Source organism: Balaenoptera ricei, chromosome 1 (assembly GCF_028023285.1).
Source record: "Balaenoptera ricei isolate mBalRic1 chromosome 1, mBalRic1.hap2, whole genome shotgun sequence".
NCBI lineage: Eukaryota > Metazoa > Chordata > Mammalia > Artiodactyla > Balaenopteridae > Balaenoptera > Balaenoptera ricei.
This window is the reverse complement of record NC_082639.1, coordinates 13,154,808-13,178,640: the sequence shown is the minus strand read 5'-3', so window position 1 is coordinate 13,178,640 and position 23,833 is coordinate 13,154,808. Positions and strand designations below refer to the sequence as shown.

The following is a 23,833-nucleotide window of genomic DNA, read 5'->3' as shown; positions in this document are numbered from 1 at the left end:
CAGAAGCATGTGGCCGGGAGAGCAGACAGGACGCCGAAGCCCCGGGGGCTGCCGTCCTAGGCCGCTCTGGCAGGCAGGTGAGGGACCCTGGCATACACCCGGCTTTCCCGGGAAGGATCACAGGAGCCCCCGGCTGGCAGGCCACCGAGAGCAGAGGAAGCCTCCCTGTCAAAGCCCACAAGGGTCCAGTCTGGCTCCAGTCTCTTCTTCCGGCCCAAGCTCTGCCCCCCTCTGAGAGGGGGCTGTCCACTTTGTCCCACAGAGAGCTCCGGGCAGGAAGAAATAACCTTTGCAAAACTCGGAGCTAAAAATAGCTCAGCCCACCCAAGCAAGGCAGGGCAAGCTGGCTGGACAGCACCTGAGGTCTCCCGACACACAAGCCCCGCAAGGAGCCCCAGGGAACCCAGAGGCCTCAGCCCCAAAGGCCAGCACTTAAGATTCAAGCCACCCCCTTAACAATGTGCGGCCCTCCCCCAGGGAAGGTGTGAGTGTCATTCCAGCAGCTCCCTGTCCTCCACACCTGCCAGAGAGAGATGGAAATGCCTGTCCTCCCACCAGCCCCCAAAGGGGCGGAGCACCCACGAGTGGATGGGATCAGCCCCATTTTATAGACGAGGAAACTGAGGCTCAGAGAGATAGAGAGGTCTGTCCATGTTCAAGAAGCTCATCAGAGGCAGACCCATGATTAAGCTGCAGGTGGAGAGGTCTGGCCACGTCTTTTCGCTGTAGCAGGGTGCCTCTCCCGCAACAGACCAATGGATCCATCCCACTCCCTTGCAATGAATACCACACCTCTGACAAGGTGCTGCCTGGGGCTCTGGGAAGGGGGCAGAGGAGACTGGGCTGGAGGTGTTGGGGGGAGGCGGGGTTTCAACCATGAAATACATTTGCCCTGAATCCTGCTGTCCTGGGATGGAGTCAAATCCTGGACTATGTCCCCCACGGTGAACCGGTCCCAAACACCGGTCCTCTTTCAGTATCAGCTTTGGCGAAAGCTTAACTAGTGCTCTCGACACCAGCCCTGTAATTGGACTCCTGAGGGACTGGCACCCACAGCCTGGTCCTACAGAGAATTCCCACCCTCCCTCCTCGCCGTCCTTCCGCCCTTCTCACAGAAACCGCACTGGGTGCCATGGGCTGTGAGCCCGCCTCTGCCTGCATCCTGCTGCCCGGCGGAAAGTGGGGGACCCGTTGCACTCAGGGTGGCCCCATCCTGAGGCAGTCTCTGGTCCTGCAGGGTATCCCTTGGGTGCCCCTTTCTGCCACCATCATGCCCCAGGTATGATTTTTAGGAGAGTGGGTCTGCAATCAAACCTGGTTGGGTTCTGGCTCTCCATTTCCTCACCGTGACACAAAGACATTATTTCACCGTTCTGATCCCTGGTTCCCTCTTCTGTAGGAAAACTCTAAAAATCCCCACTGCAAAGAGTTGTTATAAGGACTAAATGAGAATAATTCACATAAAATACCTCGCTGAGAGCCTGGAACACAGGAGGTGCTCAATAAATGTTTACTGAATGAATGAATGACCACCTCCTTCTAACTGGACAGCAGCTCTGGCCTACAAGAAGGGGGGGGGGTGGTGTCCCAGGTAGAGCTGAGCAGTCCCAGGGCCCCCCCCCCATCACTGTCCTCCAGAGTCTTTCTGGGTCAGTGAAAGCCCTCCTGCAGCTTCTGACCATGCAGTGCCCCCCACTGAGGGCCAGGGGTGCCCACTCATGTGCTCTGCGACAGCCACCAGCTTGGCCTGGCCCTGAAGCTAACACTCAGCTCCCCAAAGCCGCCACCCACCTCCTGCTCCTTTTAAAGTCAAGATTCCAGGGGAAGAAGGTCACATCAGGAAAGGAGAGGACCCCAGAAACGACAGTGATGCTGAGTTCCCTTAGTTGGTGTGAAACACGGTGATGACCAAAGCTCAGTGCGTGGTGCCAGGGAGACATTCCAATTGCCTGAATTCACGTGGTCAAGGGTGGGAGGCGGGGCCTTGCAGCTGGCTGCAGATGTACCCCTTATGTAAAGCACCCTGGCTGGAGAATCAGCCCTGGGGAGAGTTGCAAATATCAGGATGCTTCAATTTCCTTGCTTGAACTCAAATGTATTCTGTTAAAGTCAGGGACAGCAACCCCGCCTCCAGGCAGCAAACTTACAGTGACCACTGCCCCCGCCCCCGACCCCGCCTGCCCACGGCTGTCACTTGACACTGCATCAGGAGCATCCTCAAGTGACCTGTGGAAAGAGACAGGCCTGGGAAGGCAGGATCTGGTGCTCTCTTCCCTGCTTGCAGCCAACAGGTGCTCCAAAATGCTAGATGGCGGCAGGGGGATACATGCGGACACCTGTGCATTTCCTGCCAAGGCTGAGCCTTTGCCAGGTTCATCCGAGGTCTGTCCTGTGGCCAGGGTCTTGGTCAGAGGACGGAGACACCATCTCCTTTCCCATTAGGATGCAAACCAGGAAGTGAGCGAGGAAGGTCACGTCTTCCACATATGTGCCCTGTATGTTAGAACTGAGGTCTCCAGGTCCCACTCCCTCCTTCTGGGAACCTAACAGCATTCAAGGGGAGGGCAGGAGAGCCAGTCTTTATCTCTCTGGATCCACCCAACAATATCTCTTAATCATTCCGCAAAAATTGATTTAGCACTACTGGATGCCAGGCACCATGCAAGGTTCTGGGGGTTTGGATGTTGCCCCCTTGAAATCCACAACCCCACAGGGATGCAGATGCTAAACAATTAAACAAGTCCATACAGCTATACAAACCAGGATAGGCACTATGGGGTGGGGGGAACACCAGGGCTTAACTGAGATTGAGGCAGCCAGTCGAACATTCCGACTCAACTCCCCCAGAACTGATGATGGTTGTATGTACTCCCTAGGGTCGTTTGATGACCTGCCCTACATTGTAACCACACAGAGCAAGGGGACACAAGGCCTGGCGATGGCCCTGTTCTTTTGCCAGAGGCTCTGCCTCCGGTTGGCCTGGGCCAAGGCGCACAACTGCTCAGGCCTCCAAGGGCTCTCCCACCTCCCATCGGATGTTTGCATTTTATGCCAAACCCAAGGAATACAGGATGTTGTGGGCGCTTTTTTCCTCTTTTGTTTTTTTTGGAGGGTGGCAGTATTGGATTTCAAATTTTCCATTCCATCTTGATTTACGCAATTACAGTTTCACTGATCCATCTAAGGCAGTGGTTCTCAACGGGAGCGACTTTGCCACCCAGGGACATTTGGCAATGTCTGGAGACATTTGGGTTGTCACAATGGGGAGGGAGGGGGAGGCTAGCGGCATGTAGGGGGTAGAGGCCAGGGAAGCTCTGCATGTCCTACAGTGCCGAGGCCGGCCTCCACAACAGAGAACTATCCAGCTCAAGTGTCGACAGCGCTGAGGTAGAAAACTCCTGGTCTCGGGGCATCTGGTCAAGTCCTCTGAGGATCTAGAGCAGACACTGGCCTCTTAATGCAGGGTAGTGTTACTGTTATTAGTCACAGGGACACAGAGACCAAAGTCATTGCCACCGGTTTCCATGGCAGATAATACCAGGTTCCAAGTCTCTAAAGAAACTGCATTATGCTCTGGTTACTTGTTTTTGTGGATCTCGGGGCAGAGACTGGGGGCAGAGACCACGACCTACTTTTCTGTGTGCCTCCACCACCTGGCGTGGCATCTGGAATACAGGAAGTGGGGAGGGAGGGCAGGAGGGAGGGAGCGAGGGCAGGCTGCAGCCTCTTCAAAGCAAGGACCACACCTTACGCCTCTCCCTCCTCAGCACCCAGCACCGTTCCTGGCACCCAGCCGCCATCTCTGAGTTCACAAATAAACAACCAGACCGTGAGCTCTCCTGGGCCAGGGCCGTGCCCCACTCCCCTCTGACCACCCGCCCGCGCCCTGAGCCTAGCCTAGCACATGGCTCAGCCCTGGACACTTATTCATCAAGCATCTCCAGCGTGCTGAGTGCCAGGCGAGGCCCCACTGGGCTGGTGTAGTGGTGAGCAAGACGGACATGGCCCCTGGCCCTCGGAGCCCACAGTCCAGCAGGGGAAGGTGAACTGAATGGGCTCCAACAGTCAAGAGCCGGCGGTGCTTCTGCGGGGGAGACCTGGAGGCCTAGGGGAACTCCGGGAGTGGCCCTGAACCTGGGGTGGGGTGATGTCAGTTAATGCTCCTTGAAACAGTAAACAAAAGCATGAATAGTTCATCTCTGCAAGGCCTGGGACATGGGAGCAGGAGAGAGGGAGGGAGGACGGTAGAAAGGGGGCTTCCAGTGGGAGTCAGGGGCCCCTGCGCTGCCCTGGCTCGTCTCTCCCCAGCAACCCGGCCCAGGTACTCATCCACAAAAGCGGCACTGAGTGGGTGGAATCCAGGGCCCCGACACTGGGCACAGAAAAAAGGCAAATGCTCGCTCCTCGAGTTGCCACCAAGGAGTGAGTGCCAAAATCAGCATCACAACACCTCACATGTATTAACTGCTAACTAAGGGCCCGGAGCAATTCCAAGTCCTTTAGTCCTATAATTACTTTAATCTTTACAACAACCTTTTGAGAGAGGAACTATTATCACCCCCATTTTACAGATTAGGCAACAGAGGCACAGAGAGGATAAGAAAATTGCTCAAGGTCACACGGTCAATACAAGGGGGAACTGGGATTGGATCCCAGGCCATCTGGCTGCAGGGCTGTGTCTTGAACCCCTACAGTATTCACACCTTCGCACCTCAGCCACTAGCCGGCCACCAGTCCGCTGGGCTGCTCTGCTGCCTGGGAAATGCTCAGGTGAGCAGACGGGGCCATGGGGACCCCACTCATGGGCAGCTGGTGGGACAGGGGCCCTGAGCAGCAGCACATCAGGAGAACGTGGGGGACCAGCAGACAAAGTGCTCCGGCCCGGTGGCCCTGGGCAAGGGTTCCAGCTACGCTGTCCCCAGCAGAGCCTCAATAAGCGGCCCCCTCCCGGAGCAGCTGAATGCAAACATGTCAAGCCTCACTGGGCATCCTTGTCCAGAACCACCTGGGGGCTGAGGGTAGGCACAGGTTCCTGTGAACACCAGGGATTCACCCTCACCAATCCAGCCACTCCCCTGGAGCAGGCACCTGGGCAGAGTCTGCCTGAGATTCAGGTCCCACTGTGCCGGCTGTGTGCCAGGCACCATCTGAGCCAGCGCCCTCCCCTCTGCTGTGGCTGAGGATGACCACGACGTCAGGCCAAGCCTGGCAGGACCCCCTTTGGGCGGGCAGCATCGATCCCCTCCTAACCCCTCTCTTTGAAAGGGTGCCTGTTGATCAGAGCAGGCTGGGTGATCCACTGTGATTCGCACCATTGGCCCTGCCATTAGTTCTGAGTCAAGCATGTTGTATTTTCCCACAATCAGTCACTCTCAGAAGAGAGGGATCTCTGAGAGGCTGAAATCCAACCTGTCCGCCAGGGCAAGAATTCCTTCTTGAGGATCCCAACAGATGGATGGGTCAGAGCACAAGCTTTGCAATCAGGCAGCCCTGACTCCAAATCCTGACCCCACAACCCAGCAAACATGTGACTTGACCTCCATAAGCCTCAGTTTACTCATCTGCACACTGGGTGTAATAACACCCCTGAGACCCAATTAAGTAATATACTCATTCATGCATTCAGTCAATCAATTCACGTTTATTAAGCAGCCCTGTGAGCCAAGTACTGTTCTAGGTGCCTGGGATACATCAGTGAACAAAAAAAGAAAAAGCCTCCCTGCCCTGATGGAGCTTACTGAGCCCAGCCCTATGCCAGCCACAGAGTGGCTATTCCATAAATGCCTCACCTCTACCCAAGCCTGAGTCACACTGTCCCACATCATATTCTCATGTCTGAATTCCTCCTTTGGCAGAAGACTCATTGTCCCACATTAGAAAAGTCTAATAAACCTGCCCTCATTTCATCCTGTGAAGTTTCTCAGGACAAGCCTCCTCCCTCCTGCACGGGACACCCATAAGCTGTCCCTCCTTCCCTGAGTCAATCACACCCTCGCTAGGATGTGTTCCAGGCTGCCACTGTCCCTCTCATTGGTTCAACAAACACTTGCTGAGTACCCACTACATGCCAGGAGGTGGACTACCCTGGAACATTATCTGGGTTGCATTTCCTCCTTGCCAAGGTTGGGGCACACGTGGGAACACGGCAGCCTCAGCTCACCACCTGGGACACCAACTCACATCACCAACGTGCATGGAAAATCAAGGCCGTCCCTCCAGAAGTAGGTCCTGCGCTTTCCTGCTAACAAGTGTGAAATCCAAGTGACAGTAATTGACATGAAATCCCAACTACTGCTCTCACTAGCTGGGAATCAAACTAAGGCTCACTACGATCTCTGAGTTTCTAGTAAAACCAGGAGCCGGGTGTGGGGTTTCACATGCGCTTCGGGGTGGAAAGCCCGGCCCCCACGTGACTCCCCACTCAGCCTCGAGGCTCCCGGAGGACAGCGGCCGAGTCTGCTTGCTGCTCTACCGGAACTGCCTAGCGCCATACCTGGCAGCTAACAGGGGTTCAAAAAATGTGGGTTGGATTGAACGGAGTCCGAAAACTGAGGCTCAGAAAGGCAAAGGGACTTGCCCGAGGTCACACAGCTAGAGAGCGGGCGGCGAGCTCCGGACCCAGGTCTGCGCGGCTCCAATGCCTCTGCCCGGCCTCCCTTTAAACTTACCCAGGTCTGAGTACGTGCAGCCCAGCAGCCTAACGGGAGCCCTCCCAGGACAGGCTTCCTGGGGCAAAAGTCACCACTCCTCCAGGCCCAAAGAAAGGAGAGGTGAAAGCCAGCCACATGAGACCTTATTAGGGAAAAGTAAAGAAAGGAAAACCCAAAGTGCCCTGGTGGAGGAAGGGCCAGCCTGTGAGTCATGTAGCCCAGAATATTCCATTCATAGCTGGTTTCAGGGTGGACCGAGGAGGCGAGGGAGGCCAACCGCCCCAGGGGCCCACCCCAGGCGGCCCATGGAGCAGCCTCAGGACCGGGTGGACCTCGGGCTAGGGGTCAGGCTGCCTCTGCCACCAACTCCCACCAACGCTCGACAAGTCACTTCCTCTCCCAGGCTTCTGATTTTCACAGTCTGTGAAAACAGCCAAGGGTCTGGGGCTGCCACTGCCTATAGGGCTGGGGGTGGGGAGACCAGGTAAAAGCCAACACCCCCCTCTCTCCCCAGCGAAGCTTACCCCACATCCCACCCGTCCTGTTGTGGAGCTGACGCCCCGTTCTGCCCCATCCCCAGCGGCCTGCAGGACCAGCCCATGCTACTCCTAGACTGCTGGCAGCACTGAGAAGCAGTCTTCACTCACCTTTCAGATCTGCTGGTCACTTTCAGCCTTAGAAGACTATCCCCTGAGAGCCTGAGGAGGGCAGTCAACTGACTGAACACCTACTTTCTACTAGGAGCTTTGAGAACACTATCTCACTTCCTTTTCGCCATGGTCCGGTGAAGTAAATTATAATTCCTGTCTTTCAGAGGGAGCTGCCAAGGCTAAGCCAGATGAAGGCACCTGCCCAAGATCACACAGCTAATAAGACCCGGAATGCAAACCCAGGTCCTGAAGCCCCAAACCTATGTTCTCATTCTGGCTTGTGTATTGGCTCCCAGAGGATGGGAACTGTGGCTGGGCCCTGGGCGTCCCCCTCGTACATGGTCTTCAAGAGAAGGCTTATTTGACTGCCCAGGTGGTTACTCCCAAAGCCCTGCCCAGGCCCCAGGAGAGCTTTGTACATTGCAAACAGGAAGAGCTCCCTGGGATCCTGCTCCCAGCATCACTGCACTCAGGTGTCCTGGGCCCGGTCCTGCCTACCAGGGACCCCAAACAAGACTGTCCCCACTTTGCAAAAAGGGAATCTGAGGCCCAGGCTCAGAGGAGCCAGAGAGCAAACCTCAGCACCTGTGATCCCCACAGCATCCTGGCATGGCCCTAGCAGCAGCAAGGAGACCACTGGGGGCCCACGTCCAGAAAAGCATGGGCTTTGCTGAGAGACCCTCCCAGGTCCAACCCCAGGTCCCCCCATTAGCTATGTAAACCTAAGCAGATCTCCTGCCCTCTCTGTGCCTTGGTTTCCTCCTCACTGTAAAACAGACACAGCAGCCCCTGACCACTGGACGGTAATGGCAAGTAAATGTAGTCACGTGGAATGCAGCAGGTGCCCTTTCTTCCCCTGGAGGGTGCTTGCCTATCCTAGCCATCAGCTGGCGGGAGGCTCAGAACCTGGCAGTCCCCCAGGCAACCAGCCCGAACAGGTTTCCATTCGGAGCTAGATTTCTGGGTTTAATATTTACCTGCTTGTGACCCAAATCTTCTGGGGCATCAGGCATGCCCAAATCACTCAGCCCTGACCATTCAAACCAAGCAGGGACATGATGTGGGAGAGGTAAGGTGCTGAGGCCAGGACAGGTGTCTGAAATCCCGGTCTCTCCAGGGCACCCAGACCCAGGCTGGCTGGGGAAGGAGAGTCCCTTCCATGTGCCCCTACAGACTAGTGCGACCCTCCCCCCATAGCACCCTGCTCTGAAGACCCCGTGCCCCTGTCATATGATGATCCATTTCCAAAGGACCCCAGAAACCAGTGAGGGCATGTGAAGTGGGGGCTGGGACCAAGAGAGGTGGCCCTACAGACATGAGACCGACCCCCAGAGTCTGCGGGCTGTGGAGGTGACCGTCCACGCCACCCTCACCAGATGGAGATTTCACTCTACCGGTTAAGACCCAAGTTTTCAGACTTCAGGAATAAGCCCAGTGCAGAAAAGGAACCACCAGACTCCGTGCTCCTCCCAGCAATCCTACGGGGCATCAGAGATGAGAAACCCGAACTCGGAGCCTGAGTCAGCTTGCCAAGGTCTCTATAATTAGTCAGAGGTAGAGGTGGGATTCGAACAAGGCCTTCTGGCTCCAATCACCCCAGCACGACTGCCTCCCAAGCTCGACACACGACAGCGCTCTTAATCGGTTCAAGAACCGGATGAGGGAGAGGCTGGTGTTATCCCATTCGACAAACTGAGAAACTGAACTGAAACACGGGGAGGGTGAGACACTTGCCTCAGGACACACAGCTGACAAGAGGCAGAAGTGAGAATCAAAACCAGGCTGATGGGGCTTCCCTGGTGGTGCAGTGGTTAAGAATCCACCTGCCAATGCAGGGGACATGGGTTCAAGCCCTGGTCGGGGAAGATCCCACATGCCACGGAGCAACTAAGCCCGTGCGCCACATCTACTGAGCCCGTGAGCCACAACTACTGAAGCCCGCGCGCTTAGAGCCTGTGCTCCGCAACGAGAAGCCACCGCAATGAGAAGCCCGCGCACCACAACAAAGAGTAGCCCCCGCTCGCCGCAACTAGAGAAAGCCCACACGCAGCAACGAAGACCCAACACAGCCAATAATTAATTAATTAATTAATTTAAAAAAAAAAAAAAACAAGCTGATGCCAGAGGCCAAGGCTCTTAGCCACCCACCCTCGCATCTACTCACCTCCCCAGAGCACCCTGTCCTCCTCATCCACCAACAGAGGCAGAGCCCTTGGGTTGCAGGAGAGATCCACTCTAGGAAAAGAGCCATGGGCTCAACGAGTTTTCATAGAGGCAATGGCTCTGATCCGCACAAGGAGAGAACTGAAGGCCGAGGAGGCCGACAAAGGTGAGAGCTGGGGGGCCCCCTTGGTCATCTCCATTCTCCCCCTTCCCCCAGCCAAGGGAGCCCAGGCGATGGTGTCATTCCCCGCCTGCACCCTGCCCAGGGCCCACAGAGCCACAAGCTCCTCAGTGTGGCCCACAAGGCCATCCCTTCTTCCAGATCACCCCACACCTCCCCACTCACCAACGACGAATGTTTGCTGAGCACCTACTGTGGACCAGGCCTCATGGAGAAACAAACATGAAAAACAAAAGACAGAGCCTGAGCTCCAGGAGCAGAAGAGGTGCCCCCACCTGCCCAGCCACAATGACCTGCCCTCCCCAGGGCAAGACCCTTCCTTGGCCTGGAAGCCACGCCCTACGTTACCTGCCTGGGACCCTCCCACCTACATTTTGAGCCTTAACACAAGCCAGCTTCAGGGAAATCTTCCATGAGGCCCACTGGGAGAACCAGCCACTCGCCCCTCTGGGCAACTAACACTCTGGATTGGAATCATTTGCTTTGCTTTCTGACCCCTCCACCCATTAGACTGTGAGCTCCTTGAGGGTAGGGGCAAGGCTTTTCATTTCTGTCTCTCCAGTACCTAGTGCAGCCCTCAACACATGGTAGAGATTCAAGAGTGATGGATGGATGGATGGATGGATGGATGGATGGATGGATAGATGGGTGGATGTGTGGATAGATGGATGGGTGGATCGATTGATAGATGAATGGATAGATGGATAGATGGGTGGATCTATTGATGGATGAATGGATAGATGGATAGATGGGTGGATGAATGAATAGATGGATGGATGGATGGATGGATGGATGGATGGATGGATGGATGGATAGATGGATGGATGAATAAAAGAATAAGTGAATGAAAAAATGACAGGTGTCCATAAGCAGTGACCAAAGGCCACTGGGCTCAGGGCTCTACTTCAGTCTGGAATTTACCAGGAAGCCCAGCTTTGCCCAGGTATTGAATCTGACCCAACCATTTTCTAGACATATTTCCCAAACCTGGCTGAGCATCCCTATGTGATCACTGTCTGTCTCCTTCACCAGGCTGCAGCATAGGTGACATAATGTCCGAGACCGCATCTGGTCTAACAATTATGTCCTCAACGCCTTCCCCTGGGGCTAGACCATTGCATGAATGAACGACAAACAAATCAACCAAAGACCTAGGGGGCTTTTTAAACATGGAGATTTCTTGTCCCAGCCAAGATCTGCTGGCTTAGAATCACTAAGGGTGAGACTCAAGAATTCGTATTTTGTTCAAGAGCTTCCTGGAGATCCTGATAATCAGTCAGGTTTGGGAAACACTAGCTTGTAGGCAAGAAGAGTAACCAGCTACTGAAGGCTGTGACCACAGATGAGGGCAGCTCGGAACAGGGTCACACAGAGTCATCACCAAACCTGGCAGGTTGTCACTCTCCTAAGCCTTTTTTGGCTCAAAGAGAGTCTAACGGCCTTTTTCAAAGTGTGGTCCTTGAACTACTGACTACACAACAACCTGAATGAAGGGGAGGCTTTTTAAAAATGTAGACTCTAAGGTCCAACCCCAACCTACAAACTTAGAATCTCTAGGGGTGAGGCCCGAGAATCTGCATTCTTTGCAGGCTATCGGGGCAATGCTGGCACACACTAACTTATAAGAATTACTGGCTCCCAGTTCCCAAGGGTGCTCAGAGCACCTGCTTGTATCTGGCACCTTCATGCACACCTAACCTCCTGAGAAAGAAAAGCTCCTGTCAGGACATCTTGGGAGTTCCCTGGTGGCCTAATGGTTACGATTCTGGGCTTTCGCTGCCGTGGCCCAGGTTCAATCCCTGATCGGGGAACGGGGAACTGAGATCCCGCAAGCTGTGCAGTGCAGCCGAAAAAAAGGGCGATATCTTGGATGACTCCAAGAACCCAGCAAATGAATGAGGGTATGAGGCCAAAAGGTAACAAACGTGCCCATTCCTCAGAACATCAGCCCCAAAGGGAACCAACAAATCACTACACCTAGCCTCTTATCTTACAGATGTGGAAACTGAGGCCCAGGGAGGGCTGTGTCTTGCCCAAGGTTATAAAAGGGTGAGTGGCAGAGCCAACCTAGAAGCCAGGTGGCCATGCCCCAGACTCACCCCACGGTCCCAGGCATCCTCCAAGCCTGCGTCCAGGTAAGCCTGGCAGCGGGGCAGCAGCGGCCGGCCCTGGACATCTCAGCCAGCCTTGCTGTCCCAGGAAGACAGGCTGGCTCCAGTCAGGGAAGCCGCCTTCTGTTTCCACCACGTACGGTGGTAAAGCAGCTCGTGCTCCAGGAAGGAGGAGGCGTCAGAGAATGGAATGAGCGGAAACAGTCTGGTCGGTTATGCATCCCAAGGAGACTGGTGAGGGTGCTGAATGTCACAGCTCAGTAGGGATGTCTCCCCAAAAACTCTACGATCAGTCCACAGTGCCTGAGTTCCAATGTTTAAATAGTCCTGAGGAACCACCGACATCAGTGTTTCTCAGTCTGCACATCTGGGGGAATACCTGTGTCCTGAAATATGCTAATAGATACTCAGTGCAAAAAAAGGTGTTCAGTGGTCAAAGACCATGGAAGAACCAGGGTAGAAATTGCCCTTCTAGACGTTAAAGGCACTGAAAAGTCCTGCAATTTCAGAATCTGCTTGAATCATGATACAGATGAAGAAAGTTGGAGGCTGAGAGGAATTACATGCCTTGCCCAGAGTCACAGGGCAAGGAAGGGGGTGGGGGGACGGCAAGGCCTGAGCAAGACAGCCTGCCTCCAGAGTCCATACTGGCGACCACCGTGCTTATACTCAGCAAGATGATTCCTCTGTTTACTGTCGCTGTTCTTGCTCTTGATCTTCTGATGGAAGGGAGAGAGGGCGGGCAGCAGCAGGGCCTGGGCAGGAAGTCATCCCCACGACAGTGGCCAGAAGGAAGCTGAGGATCCAGCTTCCCAAATCCTCTTCTGTTCTCGGGTCTGCTGTCACTGGCCGTGTGACCTGGGGCAAGTCACGGCCCTTCTCCAGACTAAGATGTCCCATACATAAAATTAGGAGCTTGGAGTAGATAATCCCAGAAGGTCCTTCCAGCTCTAGATAAGAGTCCTACCCTCAGCTCCCATTTCCCTCCCCGTCAGCCACAGCCTCTCCCTGGTCCCAAATCCTCGACTCTGTAAACAGCGGCAGCCTGCGCTCTGTGGCCGGGCTGCCAGGCTAGGCTGAGCTCTGGCCGACGGCGGACTAAGCACTGTTTTGCCCTCCCTGCCATCATCCCTTCATCATCCTCCCTGTGACTCATCCGTTGAGTGTTTCCAGATTGGACCCCAATCACCATCGCTCAAGGGTGGATGGATAGGGTGGATTTTTCCATCTGGGGTCCCAGAGAGCCGGTTTTACCAAGAGCTCCGTACGATGGGCCACGAGGCAGGACGGATCCCGCACAGACCCTTAGCACTGCCTCTGGGTTTTTAAGTCCAGTTCTCGTATAAAGGTAACTGTATAGCCTGGCCCTCGGGAAAGTTAGCTAACCTCTTTATTCCTCAGTTTCCACACCTGCAACGTAGCTAATAATACCCACCTCCCTGGTGAGCACACCATTCAGTTAATACGCAAAGCGGCCAGCTCAGTGCCTGGCACACAGGGCGCTCCATCAATGCTTAGATCATAAGCTGCTATCTAACTATAGGGCTCTCTGAGTTGTTTTCTCAATTCAATCTCCCCCTGCCCCCCAGGCAACAGAGAACAGAAAGTAGAAAAACGTGGCAGATGTGTGACTCTTGCCGACTCCCAGAAATCTGAAATCCTATACTCGTGGATTATTAGAATTGGTAGAGAACCTAGATTCTCCACCTGCTCATTTTGCAGAAGAGGAAACTGAGGCTTAGGGTGAAGTTAGAGGCAGGATGAAATGTTGCCCAAGCTTTCCTGGCTGGTTTGAGGAAGAGGTGGGATTAGAACCCAGGTGCCGGGCTCCCAGTCCGGTGGTCTTCCTGAGGCCCTGGGGTAGCGAAAGGGCAGAAGGCCAGTATCCCTGGGATGCTGGGATTCTTGTCCCAAGTCTGCTCCAAGTGGCTGTGAGATGATGAGCAAGGGGCCTAGGCCCACTGGGGCTCCAAGGCCTCCTGATAAAACTTACGGGGTTGGACTAGATTGGGGTGCCCCAAAGTGGGGTGGCCAGAAAGCTGGAGCCCCAGAAGATTCTATCACGTGATTTGCCAAGGAAGTTTGACAGGGACCAAAGGGGTTTCAAGGGAGGGCTCCAGAGTCAGACGGATCAGTGTTCAAGTTCTGCCACTTACAAGTTGTATGACTTCAGGTGAATTACCCTCTCTGTTCCTCGGCTGCCCCATCTGTAAAATGAAGATAACCCTACATACCTCAAAGGTTGCCACATGAACTGAAAGAAGATAATGCATGCTGCCTGGCACACTTGAGGCCCTCAGTGAAAAACACCGGTTATTTTTTCAATCCCTTGGGAGCACGTTTAATATTATCCCTCCCTCACAGATGAGGTAACCAAGACTCCAGAGAGGCAAGACACCTGCCCAAAGTGACGGGACTCACAGGAACAGGGCTCTGGGAACCGCTCCCCATCTCTTCCAGCCTCCCGAGAAGGAGGCCTCTGCCTGGCATCAGTAAAATACAGCCATCCTCCCCAGCGGAGACCGCCGTCCTTGCTGGCCTCCCATGACCTGGCCCAGCCCCAGAGAGTTTTCTCATCACTCACTGGGGAGGAAGCCAGTTCCCCAGGAAACTGCTTAAACATGGGGCCCCAGCTCCTGGGAAGGCGGACTCCCAGTTCCCAGCAGCAGCCCAGCTCCTCCCTCCCAGAAGTCCCACCCAGCCTCTGAGACCGGCAAAAGGACAACATTTAAAGGCACAGGGGGACCTGCAGGTGGTGACGGTCCACTGGAGCCTCCTGTGAGCCCCTCGCAGAGGTTACTTGCCACCTGCTTCCACCTTTGAGACTCTGGTTGTTTCACTCAAGAAACCAGCAGGAACCTGGATGCCATGTTATGCTGCGTGACCTCAGGCAAGTTGCTTAACCTCTCTGAGTCTCGGGAACCTTTTTAGACAAGAGAAATGAGCAGAGTTTGGGAAGCACGAAGAAAGCAGCAAGAGTTCGCAGAACAACCTAGGAATCAGAGGGCCTGTAAAGGCCTCTAAACGTCTCCCTGATGTCTCCTGTCCCTTCCACCTCAGCCCCCACCAGGACAAAAAGTGCTGACCACGCTGATCGTGGCCCTCCCCAGCTAGAAACAACTGAATGGCTCCCCATGGTCAAGATAAAGTGCAAGCTCCTAGTGAGACCGACAGAGTTCTCGAGCAGCGTTCCTGACCGCACCCCTCCTGACCTCGCGGGGTCCTACTTTGCACTCACCCCCAGCCTCTGTACACACCTGGGACGCTTCCCTCTCTCAGAACCAACTCTGCCTCTAGGCTGCTTCGCCCAGCACTCCCTGGGAAGCTCCGGTGAGCCCCTATGCCTGGGTCGCGCACTCTCCTTTCCCTCCACGGTTACCTGTCTGCTCCCCCAACCCCAGATAGGTGGTCACCGTATTGCACTCATCTCCAGCTCCTAGCCCAGTACCCGGCTCCCAGGGGGTGTCCAGTAAATATATGCTGGGAGGAGAGGAATGCGAGGACAAGCAACTGAGAACAAATTAATGAATCCACGAGCTGTGGCGTCCTCTTCTGCAAAACGGGCGTGCGTGGGAGAAGCAGCCGGACTCGCTGGGTGCGGACCCTCACTCCCCTTTTTGTGGCTGGCACAGGTTTGCTGGGTGGTATTTCTCCTCTCGGGACCCCTCTCCCCGCTGTAGAGGGAGGACAATAACGGCACCCGCACCTCACTTACCGTGAGGACTCAGCGACCTAATCCTCCCAGAGTGCTCAGTCCAGTGCCTGGCACGAAGAGGTGAGTTCCTTGCACTTGACCTCTGGGGAAGAAAAGTAGGAGACGGGCGTGACACGGGGCGCTGAGCTCCTGCTGCAGGGTCCGAGTGTCCTTGACACCACCCTCCCAGCTGGCTTGGATGCTGCCCCCGTCTGCTGGTACGGGACCCACACCCCAGCAGCCTGGTGCCCCGGAGAACGTGAGCCCCACTGAGTCGGGAATGAGGGCTCAGCCCCTCTGTGCCATCTCAGACCAACCACTGACCTCTCTGATCCTTTCTGTCTATACAAAGGCGGGCTGAGGCTGCTTCCGTCATTGTGGGGACCCAGCCATCTCTGCCTGTTCCTTTAGTGGCCGCAGAATGACCTCTCCCGGGGGGAGCAGTCTTGGGGGGCCTTTACCTCACCGTCCTCTGGTCCAGGTTTCATTAAGAAACATGAGGCCATCAGATGGGACTGTCCCCAACTTCTCCTCATGTATAATCCAAATCTATCCCATCTTCTCCCATTTCCTAAGAACATCCTGGCTCCCATCAAGGGCCAATGCCTCCCCCCGACTCCCACATCATCACACTGGGTACCACCCTCTCTCATTTGCCTAAAGATCCGGTTCCCGTAGCTGCCCCCTGTGTCTTGTCCCCTCTCGGAGCAGTCCTTGCCACCAGCACAAACCACTCTCCTGGGTCCCCCCACTTCCCCTCCACCCGAGACATCTTTTTCCAACCCCCATTTGCCTGGCCAACATCGCAGCGCTGTCCGCACACGCTGTCTCTCCTTGCTCCCCTCCCGTCCCAGCCACTCCCACTGCAGATTCCAGCCCCATCCCTCCTCCAAAAGTGCCCTTATAAAGGCCCAAACTGCCTCCGTGTTTCTGTCTGGTCTTACTTCCACTCTCAACGGCCTGCAGCCCTGTGGCCCACCAGCTCTCTTCTGCAACAGGTCCCGTGGCGTGGCGTGGCGTGGCGGCTTCCCAGAGACCCTACTCTCCCTCCCTTCTCCTGCTAGCACCCTGGCTGCCCCTCCTGGGCCTCCTCTCCTGGATCCTCCTCCTCCACCTGGCCTCCGGGTGGTCCCACCTGCGCCACCTATATGCTAATGACACCCAGCCAAGGGGCCCCCACCTCTCCCGTGGACTTCTAAGCCAGCCTCTCAACGTGAACCTGTCCCCAGCTGGATTCCTGGATTCTCCAAAGCCATGCTCTCAACCCCCTCGGAACCACCTTTTTGTAACGACACCACCACCCACGTAGACACTCAAAAGAAGATTCTAGAAGTCTTGGCTCCTCTTGATTCCTCTCTTTCCCTCATCCCCTGTGACCAATCCACCAGCAATTCCAGCCGATTCTTTCTCTAAGTCTTCTCTCCAGCTCCATGGCCACCTCTCATACCCGAGCCACCCGAGCCTTTCCTCCGGGCCCAAGTCCACCCGAGTGCCCACAGCCGGTTCTCCTCCTGCAGCCAGAGGGTCCCTTCCTGAGGCGAGTCGGGGCCCACAAGGCTCCAGCAGGCTGCGGGAGGGGTCAGCGGGGCAGGATGCAGGCACGCGGTCACCAGTCACCTGCGGGCGAGGCCTCCCCTTTCTCATCTATGAGGCCATCCCTCACCCTCCAGCATCCACTCCAGTGCTTCCCCGTCATAGGCACTCAGTTATTTCTGAATAAATTATCTGAAGAAAACATAAATTTCTTTCCAGAGCTATTTATAGCTGGAACCTTGGGATTGTATTTCATGAATAAAGGTATTTACAGGAAACTAAAAAGAAACTGCTGATGGCTTCCTGCTGCACCTGGATTAGCCATTCTAACTGCTTGCCTTGATCCACATGGCCCTCCACAGCGTCTCCTTATACTGCCCTCCCCGCCTTGGCCGCTGCAAGCCCTGGGCTTTCTCCTGCTCAGACCAGCCAAGATCATTCTGACCTCAGGGCCTTTGCATGTGCTGTGCACCTGCCTGGAACACGTTTCCGTCTGCTCTTTGCAGGGGGAGGGGGAGGGGGGGTCCTCCCTCGTCATTTGGGACTCAGCTTAAATGCCTCTCCTCAGAGGGGCCCTCCTCACCACCTCCAGATGACAAATTCTGCACCACTAACCCCCACATACACCCCCTCCTCTCCCAACAGCCTCCCCCCAGCCCCTGCTATTCCCATCCTACCACATTAGGTTGTTTCCTTGGCAGGACTAATTCCATGACATGCAGTTACTTTAACTCGTTTGTCTGGCTTTTCTCTCTTCCACCATCACATAAGATCCACAAGGGCAAGGCTACTTACAACTGGCCTGGTCACTGTGGTAAGAACCACCAATTCTGCCAGGACAGTGGGCCAGGCACTGTCTTGAGCAGTGTACTTGTATTACACCCTTTTTACAGATGAGAAAACTGAGATACAGAGGGGCCAAGTGAGTTACCCAAGGTCCAGCATAGAAAGAGGCCCAGCAGGGACTTCCCTGGCCGTTGTGGTTAAGACTCCACGCTTCCACTGCAGGGGGCACAGGTTCAATCCCTGGTCAGGGAACTAAGATCCCACCTGCCACGTGGTGCAGCCAAAAAAAAAAAAAAAGGAAGAGGTCCAGCAGGAAGCAGGGTACCATTTACCTGTGCCCCCTTCACGCCCAGCACAGACCCAGCCCTTTGTGGGCCCTAAATTGGTACTTGCCGAATGATCAGATGAATCGCTGAATAAATGAATGTTATACACTGCAATACTGAGACAGGTTGTCTTCAGGTGGCGCAACAAGGGGCATTTTAATCTTCTTCTCCCTGTATATTCCAAGTTTTTTTCAATGGTCACATAATACACGCATAATTTAAAGTAAAATAAACCCTTATTTTAAAAGAAATTCAAAGGTTCTGGGTAACGTCTGAGTTCCAGAATATTTTTCTTCGATTTCCAGAGCCGGTTACTCCTCTACTTAATTTAAACCATTGTTTTTCTAGGGAAATTGAATAAAAAGCCCGTATTTTTAAAGCTTTAAAGCTCGCTCCAAGTCTGCCCACTTCAAACAATGAAGAGAGGGCAGTGATGGGAGCTGGTTCCCGCCTCACCTCGCGTGCTCAGGGCTGGAATTCAGGGATGCATACCAATCAGGAAGCCGCTGGGAGGGGGGTCCTGCAGAGGCCAGGCTCTCAAGTAGGAGGGGGTCCAGACCCAGAAATGCCACCTCGCCTCAGGCCCAATGTGCAGTCATGGACAGGGGTCACCCCAAGCCACCTGCACTGCCCCGGACTGGCGATGTCCCTGCAACGAGGTGGTGGTGAGGCCGGGGCCAAGGCCACCCTCCCAACAGGTCAGTGGAAAGATGAGCCGCTTGGCAGGGGGTTCTCTCTCGACAGACAGGTCAGGAAAAGGTAAAGCTCGTGGCTCAGCACCAGCCTCTGACCAAGGGGTGGGCACAAGCTGCACTGCTGGCCAAGCGATCGATTGCCCGTCCCGAGTTCCCACGGCATGTGGAACCCGCTGCCAGGGTCTGTCAGAGGCACAGAGAGGCCAGGCCCTGGAAGGGGTGGCACGGCTCCAGGACACAGGGTTGAGAGCTGGGGCTCTGGGCAAACAGAACAAGGTCAAGCAGCGCTGCTTTCGCTCCTCCGCGCTACGTGCCTCCGGGCAGACAAGATAACTTACCTGAGCTGTAAAACGGAGCTGATGATACAGCCCACTTGTCAGGACTGCCGAGGACCAAACAAACTCCTGCGAGCCCCGCACCCGCCAATGAGCCTGCCACTCCGTCAATATGAGCTATTACAATTAGCACTCTCCATAAACACGAGCCATCATTATATGAGCACTTTCCAGACACCAGGACTAGCGGTCCATCTGGGCACCGAGTTCTATTCTAGGCCTTGACCCTAAACCACAGGGTGATGAACCCAGCTATATGGGAGAGAAAACACACATTCACTTCCAACGAAGAAGGGCTGAGTGTTTTGAGATTCCAGACATGTGTCAAATCTTCTCTTCCTCCCCTCCTCAAAGGGCAAAGGGGAAAATAGAACAAAGGGGGACTGTAGAAAGAGCTCAGGGCCCACCTGGTTCGAATCCTGCCACTTATACTGTGGCCTTGGGAAAGTCACTCAGCCTCTTTAAGGCTCAGTTTCCTTATCTATAAGATGGGATAATAGTACCCACCTGCAGGCTCAGTGTGGGAATTAAATGAATTGATGCATGAAAAATGTCTGCCACATACAGGCATTAAAGTAACATGAGTTGTCTTTAAACAAACAAGCTCCCAATTATCTGCCTAAATGAAGGGCAGAAGTAGCAGAGGTAATCAAAATACTGGATAACCTAAATAACCGTTACTTTTATGTTTGGGGTGGAGGGAGGGCAGCAGACCCACCTTCCCAATTCTGTATTTTTTTGGCCTGATATTAAAATGGAATTTTTTTTTATGAATCCACCAGCCACAGATGCTAGGGCTGGAACAGCAGCAAGCTTGAGGATAACAAGAAACTACCCGGAAAACTTAAAGACTTTCAGGGGAAGGGGTGATCCGCAGAGCACGATGCCCCTGGCAGAAGGGGGCTGGCAGCGTTCCTTTGCTGGTACCCAGGTGATGCTGTGCGCTGTGACTTGAGAAAGGTTCAGGACTTCCCCTGCTCTGCCACCAGCTCTGCAGACTCCTGGTTCACCTGACACCTGAGCCAGACTGAACTTCCAACAGCTCGTGCCTCCGAGCCTTTGCACATGCTGTTCCTTCCACCCAGACCCTTGCCCTCTCCCCACCCATTCTTCTGCTACACTCTGCACACACCCCCGCTGTATGTAACTGTGCTCATGCCCCTCTCCCAACCAGGGCTCTCAGACTGTACAAGAGCTACAGCCTGCCCGTTCAACAGTCTGACTCTACTCTGTCCCTGAATCCATATGGATGGGTCCTGTCCACTGTTGCCTAAGCCACCCCCAGACAGCTCTAGCCACCCGAGTCCCGGCCATCACACCTTCACCAGCCCCGAGCTATTTGACTCGTCCACAGTCTCTCCTCAGGCACCCCAACCACTTTGTCTCCCAGATACCTGAGTCATCTTGAGTGTGGTTTTTCAATCAATGGCAAAGCAGGCTCTCAATTAACTGAAACTTATCCTCATCCCACGTCCCCTCTTCTTGGTGCATGGGAAGATAACTCAGTTTCTGGAGTGGAGAGCTCATTTGAGGGCCACTTATAACCCTACCATCATAGCAGACCCAGCCCAGCAGCTGCCACTCTCACTGTGACGACCCTGAACCAGCCCTGGAGTGTTGCCACATGAGAATGCAAGCTCCAGGGGGGGGCTGTGCTCAGGGAGCTCACTGCTAGATTCCCATGGTGTGCTGGTAAATGTTTAACAGCTGGTTCTCCACGGGGGGGGGGGCGGGGAACTGGGACACCTGCAGCGTTTTCCAGTTTCTGTGGTATAAATGCTCTCACTGTGGCCACTTTGAAGCTACAAGGTGAGACCGCTGAACAGAGTTGGGAAGAGATGGCAGGAGCACACCCATATGTACATTACATCCCCGACTTACAAAGGTTCAACTTACAATTTTTCAACTTTATGATGGTGTGAAAGCGATACGCATTCAGTGGAAACTGTACTTGGAATTTTGAATTTGGATCTTTTCCCGGGCTGGTGACATGCAGTACAACACTCTCGTGATGCAGGGCAGGGCAGCAAGCGGTAGCTCCCAACCAGCCGTGCAGTCACCAGGGTAAACAGCCGATAACGCTTACAACCATTGTGCACCCAGACAGCCATTCTGTTTCTCACTTTCAGTACAGTGTTCAATAAATTGCGTGAGATATTCAATACTTTATTATAAAATAGGCTTTGTGTTAGGTGATTTTGCCCAACTGTAGGCTAATGGGAGTGTTCTGAGCACGTTCAATGTAGGCGAGGCTAAGCTATGATGTTCGGTAGGTTAGGTGTATTAAATGCAGTTTCCACTTATGAGATTTTCTTTTTTTTTAACATTTTATTTATTTATTTATTTATTTATTTATTTATTTATTGGCCGCACCTTACGGCTTGCGGGATCCTAGTTCCCCAACCAGGGATTGAACCCGGGCCCTGGCAGTGAAAGCGCCGAGTCCTAACCACTGGACTGCCAGGGAATTCCCTCGACTTACGGTATTTTCAACTTACAATATTTTCAACTAACAATGGGTTTATCAGGACCCATCAGAAGTTGAGGAAGATCTGTATGTGTGTATATATATGTATATACACACACACATACAGACATATAAAAGGATCTATCTATCTATCTATATATATACATACACACACACACACACACAAAAGATATAAATAATCACAAATACATAGGTAACTGTGAAAAACAGTGAAATAATCAGGAAGTACTGTATTCTGAGTACTTATTACCCTTGTTTTTGGTATAATTTATTTAATTGTAAATTTATACACTACAGCCAGTTTACATACTATAAACTTGCAGGTTAACAGCCAACTCGCAAAACGCCTAAAATTTAGCAATCAGATCTCATTCTTCAGTACAGACTCCAGCACACCACTGCCCAGGGCCGGGCACAGGCTGTGCGAGGACGGGTCACTCCTGGGAGCTCATTAGACTAGGACCCCAAAGGAAGGCGACTCAAATGCCCTCTATTGAGGCAAAGAGAGACCAAGGAACTCTTCAGGGACACATGGCAAGAAAGGAGCTGAGCTGGGGCCCAGGCGGCACAGTGGGGGAGGAAAGAAAACTTTGGCCTACTCCACTGTTTATGAGTTTGACTCTTTCCTGGACTTGAGGGCAAGGACAGCAGATGAGAATCCAAAGATACTAAAGACAAGCTTGCAGAAGAAAGCAAGGACTGGGCGGTCAGGGAGACCCAGGCTTGAGTCCTTCACTGACTGTGACCTTCGGCAGTCACTTAAATGCTGTGCTTCATCTTCCTCATCTGTAAAATGGGTATGAGCCCATCTTCACTGCCTAATTATCAGGGTGGTTGTAGAAACAAAAAGACAGCAGACATGAAAGAGCAACATAAATCTAAGCTACTATTATCATACATATATATGCAGTACATATCACCCACTTTACCTTTTTAAAACTTATCAAAGAAGATTATATTCTTTCTACTCTGCTCCTTCCCACCGTTTAAAAGATGACATATATGCACCAGCTAGCCCAGCACCTGGCACATACCGGGTTCCATAAAGAGCTTTTAATTTACTGTTGATTTATCTGTTAATTTACTATTTATTTAAATAACAGTGGGCCTTCCTCTTAAACGAACCTGGTACCTGGGTCCCAAGAAGTCCACCAAGTTTCCCCCTCCCCAGACTCCTTCAAAGCTAACCTGTGAAACAGGACAATTTAGGAACCATTAGTTCCTGGGCATCCACATAATCAGCAACCATTTACTGAGCACCTACTGTGTGTCAGGCGCTGGTGATCAAGGCAGACATGGGCCCTACTCTCGAAGGCTTATAGTCCACTGGGAGGGGTAAAAACCCACCCCGACCGCAGTGAGGGCTCTAAGAGCATCACGAACAGGAATTCTGGAGCCAGGCTGGCTGCCCAGAGAGGAGGAGATCCCTGAGTGAGAAGCGAAGAGCGGAAGGATGGGACCAGCTAAGGCAACGGCCCTCTGGTGGAAGAGGAAGGAGCAGGGGAACTCGGAAAGGCAAGTGCGATGGAGCAAAGTAAGAAAGACGCAGGCACAACCCGAGGCCTCACAAGCCAGAAGAAGAGCTCCATCCCTAGAAGTTTTAACCCAGCCACAGGGAGCTTGGAGATTTCCAGACTGTGCCCTCCTTTCTAGTTTATATACCCGAGGCCTGGACACTGTGGGGCATAGTGCTGGGTGGAGAGACAGAGGGACAGATGGATGCTGCAGCTCAGGGCCATTCAGGCAGGGCCTGCAGAGAAGACCCTGAGCATGTTAATAAGCCTGCACGACCTGTCCTCTCCCCCCAGCATCCGAGGAGGAACAGATGGGGCTTCAGCAGGCGGAGCATGACTTCCCCGGACTGAAGCCCTCGGGAAGGCCAAGGCCTCTGAGACAAAGTCTTAGCTCCAGAGCCCGTGGGCAGGGTGGCCCACCCCTACCACCTCCCTGCTGTGGCCCGAGGCAGGGTCCTCAGGCTCTCAAGGCTAAAGGAAGCTTCCTGACCCCCTGCCCCAGGACCCCAGCGTGGAAGAGGGAGGAAGAACTCTCCCCAGACTCCCCTACATCGGGCCTGGCCTCCCTCTCAAAGACCACCCCCGGAGGCCCAGGAGGCTGGTCTTCATCTTCACAGAGCCTGTCCCGGACACACTTTTCTGTCTCCAGGAGTGTCCAGGCCTGACCGGGTTCTGTGGCCGTGGCCTTCCGGCTGACCAGGGCATCC

General features: G+C 53.9%; 1 protein-coding gene across 8 annotated transcripts in view; it reads right to left on the bottom strand.

The window, feature by feature from the left end:
- Nucleotides 1-23,833, bottom strand: part of ARHGEF10L (Rho guanine nucleotide exchange factor 10 like) — a 160,361-nt gene that overhangs the window by 119,214 nt on the left and 17,314 nt on the right. For 3 of the 8 annotated variants that reach the window (XM_059914762.1, XM_059914825.1, XM_059914842.1), the window contains exons 2-3: nucleotides 15,471-15,552; nucleotides 14,502-14,678 (exon numbers count right to left, since the gene is read on the bottom strand). The exons of 2 other annotated variants lie outside the window; for them this stretch is intronic. The gene's annotated coding sequence lies outside the window, so the exon portion shown is untranslated. Of the gene's footprint in view, nucleotides 1-7,297; nucleotides 7,317-14,501; nucleotides 14,679-15,470; nucleotides 15,553-16,393; nucleotides 16,481-23,833 lie in introns of those variants that run through there. 3 more of the 8 variants (XM_059914778.1, XM_059914788.1, XM_059914817.1) reach the window with 3 other exon arrangements.